Below are 8,075 nucleotides of genomic sequence, written 5' to 3'. Positions count from 1 at the left end.
TTTCTTGCAGCATATGCAAGGAGAAAGGACACAACAAGGCTACTTGTAGTAAAGGTGTAGGAACATCCAAACAAAATGGAACAAAGAAACAAAAAATGATACCTACGCAGGAGTCTGTAAACGTTACCACAGGAGTAGGGGAGGATGAGGTAATCGTAGATGCTACTGATGCTTTGGATAGGCCTAGAGATGAAGAGCGAATGGTGGGAGTCAATGGACAGGATGAAGGGGTGAATGTCAATGCTCGAGTTAAGCATGTTAAACCACCTAAAATGCGAAAGAAGTCAGAACGAATCATTAAACTGAAGATTGCAAAAAAATGTGGGAGGTGAAGGTAGCAGTGTTGCAACGGCCATGGAATTGGATTAAGTAGTTGTTTGTTATTTGTAGTGAATGTGTGTTGCAGTAAACAAATGATCTTTGTATGTTCTTTTATGGTGTACTACGAATTTTAAGGGGTATTATGGGTATTTTAGCCAAAACAAAGTAAAGTGACCATTTATGATGTGGGGGTATTTGAGTTATTACTATTTAAATTGACCATTTTGGTTGTGGGGGCATTTTAGTCATTATAAATTAAATTTAACATTTTGGATGTGAGGGCATTTTAGTCATTAGAAATTAAAACCATTTTTGGATGCAGGGGTAATTAAGTCATTACAAAGTAAATTGACCATTTTGGTTGTGGGGGCATTTTAGTCATTATAAATTAAATTTAACATTTTGGATGTGAGGGCATTTTAGTCATTAGAAATTAAAACCATTTTTGGATGCAGGGGTAATTAAGTCATTACAAAGTAAATTGACCATTTTGGTTGTGGGGGCATTTTAGTCATTACAAATTAAGTTTAACATTTTGGATGTGAGGGCATTTTAGTCATTAGAAATTAAAACCATTTTTGGATGCAGGGGTAATTAATTCATTACAAAGTAAATTGACCATTTTGGTTGTGGGGGCATTTTAGTCATTACAAATTAAGTTTAACATTTTGGATGTGAGGGCATTTTAGTCATTAGAAATTAAAACCATTTTTGGATGCAGGGGTAATTAAGTCATTACAAAGTAAATTGACCATTTTGGTTGTGGGGGCATTTTAGTCATTACAAATTAAGTTTAACATTTTAGATGTGAGGGCATTTTAGTCATTAGAAATTAAAACCATTTTTGGATGCAGGGGTAATTAAGTCATTACAAAGTAAATTGACCATTTTGGTTGTGGGGGCATTTTAGTCATTACAAATTAAGTTTAACATTTTGGATGTGAGGGCATTTTAGTCATTAGAAATTAAAACCATTTTTGGATGTAGGGGTAATTAAGTCATTACAAAGTAAATTGGCCATTTTGGATGTAGGGGTAATTAAGTCATTACAAAGTAAATTGACCATTTTTCATGCAGGGGTAATTAAGTCATTGTAAAAAACACGGGACTTGTGACTTAATCCATTCAACATGAAAATGCTATCTTTAGAAAACTTTATTCCCTTTTTTTTTTCTAAAAAAGGTTTGCAGACAAGCAGATATGGTTCAATCGTGTGCAAAGGTTTTTTTTGTCCCTTTCCCAAACTGCACCATTTGTGGTCCCTGTCTATGCGCATAAAGAAGGTAAATTCATTTTGCTTTGTCTTGTGGTGCCGTCCCAGTCGATGAAACATATATAATACCCAAATGTTTCTTTCTTTCATGAACATATACAAATACAGGTGAAAGACAATTTTTTTTTAATAATAACATATTAAAACACAATTCACCCATGGGTTTGTTTACATCGCTTTCTGCTATTCAATAACCTATTACAGAGATCATCGACAAAAAACTTCATCAAAAAACGATGACAATCAGCAGCCCAGCAACACCACCACCAAATCTACAGACCAACATCACAAACTAATACCAGCAACCCACACAAAATCTACTACTAATATTGACACTAAACAACATAGGCAACACACCAAAACACAAACCCAGGAGTAAAATGCTTCAACCTACACAACATTTTTTTTACTTAAACACCAAATACGTCACCACAGATGCACAAACAACACCAAAAATCCCAACACAAGACATCAGCTTCTTACGTTTGTTGTCCTTGAAGACCATCTTCACATATGCTCCTTGCAGAGAAACGAAATGATTTTTAAGATCAACAACCATATGTGAGATATCCATCTGACCAGCGCGAACGTCATCGACCTCAAGGTTCACGGCATCTAAGTGTCGATTAACTGCAAGACGGAGCTCATGCAACTGGTCTTGGAAGTCCTCCCGTATAAGAGACAGTTTCGTCTGGGTTTGTAGTAGACTGATGGCTATGTCTTCGTTCGTTACACCATTCGAATGATTCTCATCCATGTGACGGGCGTAATTTGGAGACCAGCTGTGTTCTGCACGTCCGCTCGAAGCCATTTTGGAGTAAACTTAGAGACGAGATTGGGGTAATGAAGTTTGCAGATGTGCCCTTTTAGGTCAAGGAAGTCTTCATTTTATATGAAGGCGCTAGAACTGTTGATCCTTGCTCCTTACGATTCGCCTTCAATACGACGTCGTTGTGGTTGTTGGACGATTTAACTTCTTGCCATGTCATCACTTACGTGTTAGGCTAGGTTTATGTGGCAACGTTAACCGGCTACAATAGGTAAAATGGACTATATTGTTAGGTAACAAATAATTCGATCCCTTATTAAGCCACAAAATAAAATAAGTGGCTAAATGGGTCAACCCTAGAAATATTATAGGGCCTATACGTCATTTTCCCATTATTGTTATAAGTTACAAGGTTTTAAATAAAAATAGTTGACAAATGAAATGGATCTGATAGTACATCAAAAGGTAAAACTGCTAAATTTTATGCCGTGCACCAAATTCATTCTTGTATTTAGGAGGACCCAAAAAAATTCCATAATATACATCAATCAGTCATGAAAATCACTTCTATAACCTCGTTTTGTATTCTTTGAAACATACAAGACATCAACTAATAATATAAAGTCACTAATCAAATCTGGAAATGAACTTAATAAGGTAATTAAATTTTCGGTTTGTTCACATCTGAGTAATTATTTTTTTTCGTACACATCTAGGTAATGAATTTTTTGAAAGTGTTCACATATGACCATTATGACCGGTTATAACTGGATGTAACCTGCTACAACCGGTCATAATAGTCATATGAGAACATTTTCAAAAACTTCGTTAACTAGATGTGTAGAAAAAAAAAGATAATTAGCTAAATATAAACAAACTGAAAAATTAATTACATTACTAAATCCATTTCCCAATCAAATCCCGAATAGGAAGAGGCACATTATCTAAAACAGTACACTATAGTCCAAAATCTAAGGCGCACTTCAAATTCATGAAAAAGAGTTGACACAGCATAAATATCTCTAGCAGATTTAGTCGGTTATGTGAATTTGAAGGATCTAGAATTAAAAGGCTTTTTTGAAAATAATTTTTTTATATAAAAACAAAATACATTTAAGGGGGTTGAATTGTCATGAGGGAAAATTGAAAAGTAAATTAAATCAATTGAAAATGAACAAATGCAAAAATTATAAAATTTGAGTGGGTAAATATGTAACTTCTGGAAAGTAAAATAATTGAGACGTGGGGTAATTTGTGAAGGATGAAGCATAACCCAATCGCTGGAAGTTTATGTTGAAAAAGAACTTTATCATGGTGTGCATTCGTTAAACAACTTTACGTAAATATTTGAACAAATAATACTAATGGAATATGTGATGATAAGGCCAAAATCAATCCCCTTCTCACACATATATATATATATATATATATATATATATATATATATATATATATATATATATATTTATATATATATATATATATATATATATATATATATATATATATATATATATATATATATATGTGTGTGTGTGTGAGAAGGGGATTGATTTTGGCCTTATCATCACATATTCGATTAGTATTATTTGTTCAAATATTTACGTAAAGTTGTGTAACTGAACGAATGCACACCATGATATATATATATATATATATATATATATATATATATATATATATATATATATATATATATATATATATATATATATATATATATACTAGTCGTTTACCCGCGCAAAGCGGCGCGGACGAACGTTTTTATTTAGATTAATACTTTATTTTTGGCAAATAATTTTTCGGCAACATAATCAAACTTTAGGGATAAATTTCCTTTCGACATGCGTATAACTGGCTAAAATTATTGATGTCAAGTATGTATAATGCGACTTTGTAATGAATTACCATCAATTGATATTAAAAAAGCAAAAATACAATAACTGGCATTTGAATATTTTCCCATGTCATTGTCAATTTCTTGAGTACCAATGGAAGAGTATATAAATCTTTTATATTTTATATCGAGAATGAACACTTCCAAAATTACTTAATAACACGTTATTTTGTTAAAGAAAGTATATTATTGTCTTGGGTTAATTAAATGTATATTACTTGTGTTGGGTTGAAAATAAAATTATGTTACCTTCCCGTTCCTAAGAAAATAAAATTGCAGGTGTTTTTATTATGTAAAATACATTGCAACGAATAGAAAAAACATCATATAAAAATACTATTATAATTACAAACACTTTTTAATATATTTTCTTTATATAATAATAATAATAATAATAATAATAATAAATTATAGAAATGGAAGGGTTTTTGTAGCTTAGGATTTTATTTCTCATGTTTCAATATTAACGTATTTATATATGTTTAATATTTGATCTTACAAAAGGAAAATACATTCTAATTTTTAATATACATGCAATGAATAAGTGACATGTTTTTATAATAATTTACATCATTTACCAAAACCAATGCAATGTTTATTTAGAAAAAAAAAAGCATATTTTAGTGGCCAATCCTTGAAAGAATTCGTATTATTATGTCGCTTATTTTAATTTTATGATAAAAATCAATATATCCTTCTAATGTAGATGTAGAGTTTCCTACATTGTAATTGTAGTCTCTTTTAATGAAAGTAAGTTGCTATAATAATCATTTAATGAAAGTATGATTCTAGAATAAACAATAAAATGAAAATAAGTCACTATAAGAAACAATTAGATGAAAGTAAGTTGGTACAAAGTAATTATATGAAAGTAGAACGTTACGATAAATCATTGAATGAAAGTAAGTTGCTACAAAAAAATAATTAAATGAAATTCAGTTTCTTGTTCCACAAACCACGTACATATGAATTAATGCATTTCACACATGCAAAGCAACTCAAACTCTTTTTTTCAACTTTCAAGATGCATATTGAATTAATGCATTACCACAACCAGCAAGTTTTGATAAGATCTGAACTTATCATAAAAAAAAGCCCTTAACAAGAGAAGCTTACTAATGTTGATTTTTTATTTTTTATTTTATGAATTTTTATTTTTATTTTTATTTTATTTATTATTATTATTTTTTTTTATCTTTTTATAGTTTCCGTGAAATCTTGGTTCAACTTCCACCTAGATTATTATAGCACATAACAAAAACAATGAGCAAAACATAAGTATCACATATAATAGCATAACAAACGTAATTTATATTTGAAATGATATATATATATATATATATATATATATATATATATATATATATATATATATATATATATATATATATATATATATCTATGGAGTTTTGTTTTGCAATATAGTTCCTCAATGGGTTAGAAGCTGTATTTTAATAGTTTCAATATAAGTAGCCATGAAATCACATTTTATGCCAAAATACATTAAAACACACATGTAAATCTATTACAAAAACTTACTCGAGCTTATGTCTTACATAACCAAATATGATAATAGATATATCGTGATCGCACAAAATGAAACAAAATGAAAATAAACTATATTTGATCTCAAGTATTTACTACATAATGAAGTTATCTTTGGAGCAAGAACAAACACGGATTTAAGAGCCAAGTCACACAGGCAATCATTCTTGTAATTAATTTATTAAAAAAAATTTCGAGTGCCAGATTATAAACGGTAGGTAAGATATATATATAAAAAAAATCATAAAACAAAGCAATTGATAAGGTAAAAGGAATTCCCCGCAAAGATTTTACCTTCTTCGTCTTTTTCTTTTCAAACCGGTCAAAGTATGTTGAGGAATGTTTGAGATTGTCAAAAAAAACAAAAGATGAGCGAGGTAGTAAAACATTTGAATCTGTCAATATAAGTGTATGTATATGTGATAGAAATAAAACAGAAATAGGGTAACAGGAGGACAAAAAAGGCAAAGCTAGGAAGGAAAGAAAGAGGAGTTGCATGGTGGTTTTGGAGAGATCATATTTGGTTATTTTTATACAATTTCATGAGATAAAATATATAAGGTTGCATGTTAAAATGGGAATTGAGTATAGATGAAATAAAATTACCATCAAGAACATTTTGGAAATTCTCTTGACAACCGAATTCAAGAACTGCTGCAGAATCATACAAAGGCTGATCAGTGCTAGCTGCGAATAAAAATGTAAATTTAAGTAAGCTAATAGCATAAGGATGGAAAAATATCTAAGAAGAAGAAATCAACAGAGTGTTGACCTGCACAGCAACACAAAAATTGTTAAAGAAGCAACAAATATATCTGGTCAACCAACCAAAATCCACAAACTATGGTGTGTGTGGATGAGAGAGAGAGAGAGAGAGAGAGAGAGAGAGAGAGAGAGAGAGAGAGAGTACTATACCATAAAAAAGGAAAAATAATCACAAAAGTCGATCTTTACCAAGATCTGCTTCTAACCAGTACCTCCATATATCAATATCAACTTCTTCCTCGAATTTCATCCTCTGTTACTTAAAGTTGGGGATGAAGAGTCATAGAAGGAGATATGGAAACATGAATTAAAACTTCGAAAGGGACTTGAATGGATGAAACCATGGCCGAGATATGATGAGGAAGACGGTAACCGGTGCTCCTGCAGCAAATATTAGTCGGAGAGGAGGCTCAATTTACTTGGACATCTATGACATAAAATAGAATCAGATTAGGTGTGTCAAAACGAAGATATTGAATTTAATTGGGCTAGACCGTATCATGACACCTTGAAATTTGAATAAATTAATTGGGGTTGATAATATTTCGCAGGTTTTGTATATACAGTGGGTTCCAGTCGAGTAATGGGGAAGGGAGCGAGATAGGATGAGTTACAGAACGTGTAAGGGGGAGGATGAGAGAAAGAGTACATAAATCAGGAATGACCTTGACCACCAACATTTAAACACTGAAAACAAGAAATCAGAGCGATTATGAGTATATAAGAGCCGATCAAACCATCAATGTGCTTCAAGCATCTGATCATGTATATTGTGGATGCATTTGAGGGAGAAGATGAAGAGGAGCTACGATTTATAGGTATAATGGATGCTAGAATCAGTATACTAATAGATTTAGGTTTGATCGATTCAAATTTTATCAAAAAATAAGGTAAGTTACCGATATATCTTGAAAAGATAGGGCCGAATTTCTGAGCTACACAACCTTAATATAATTTAAAATTTAAAAATTTTGTTGACTCTTTCTAAGTCAAAAGTATGGTATTTAAATTTAGATAATGTGTTTGTTTAAAATATTATATTATTATATTATAAATTTGTTGTATATTAATTTGTTGTATATTAAGCTTAAAGACTTGAACGTTTAAAAAAAATAATATTATTATATTGAATCTATTTTTAGAAATAATTAGATTTCTTTTATATAAGATAGTATATATATATATATATATATATATATATATATATATATATATATATATATATATATATATATATATATATATATATATATATATGAGAAAAGTGAATACACCCTTAAAAGTATATAAGCTTAGGTACCCAAACTCACCATAATATTTCGTTTTATATCATATATATACATTATATCATATATATATATATATATATATATATATATATATATATATACCCTTAATTAATATTTTATCATTTTTCTAATGATATCAAATTTGAAAAAAAAAATCGTCAAATTCAAATGCGAATCTAAATTCACTCGGTGAATCCGAAAAATAGTTTTCACAAT

General features: G+C 30.0%; 1 long non-coding RNA gene across 1 annotated transcript; it reads right to left on the bottom strand.

The window, feature by feature from the left end:
- Window positions 1-1,753: 1,753 nt before the first annotated feature.
- Window positions 1,754-7,470, bottom strand: LOC145070991 (uncharacterized). Its single transcript, XR_013690179.1, has 3 exons — window positions 6,721-7,470; window positions 6,412-6,492; window positions 1,754-2,625 (listed from the first exon to the last, which is right to left on the bottom strand). It is a non-coding gene; the product is annotated as an uncharacterized LOC145070991 (long non-coding RNA).
- Window positions 7,471-8,075: the final 605 nt, after the last annotated feature.

Source organism: Lactuca serriola, chromosome 8, assembly GCF_051521515.1.
Source record: "Lactuca serriola cultivar US96UC23 chromosome 8, Lser_US96UC23_V15, whole genome shotgun sequence".
Taxonomy (NCBI): Eukaryota; Viridiplantae; Streptophyta; class Magnoliopsida; order Asterales; family Asteraceae; genus Lactuca; species Lactuca serriola.
The sequence above is the reverse complement of the archived record's forward strand: the minus strand, read 5'-3'. Positions and strand labels throughout refer to the sequence as shown.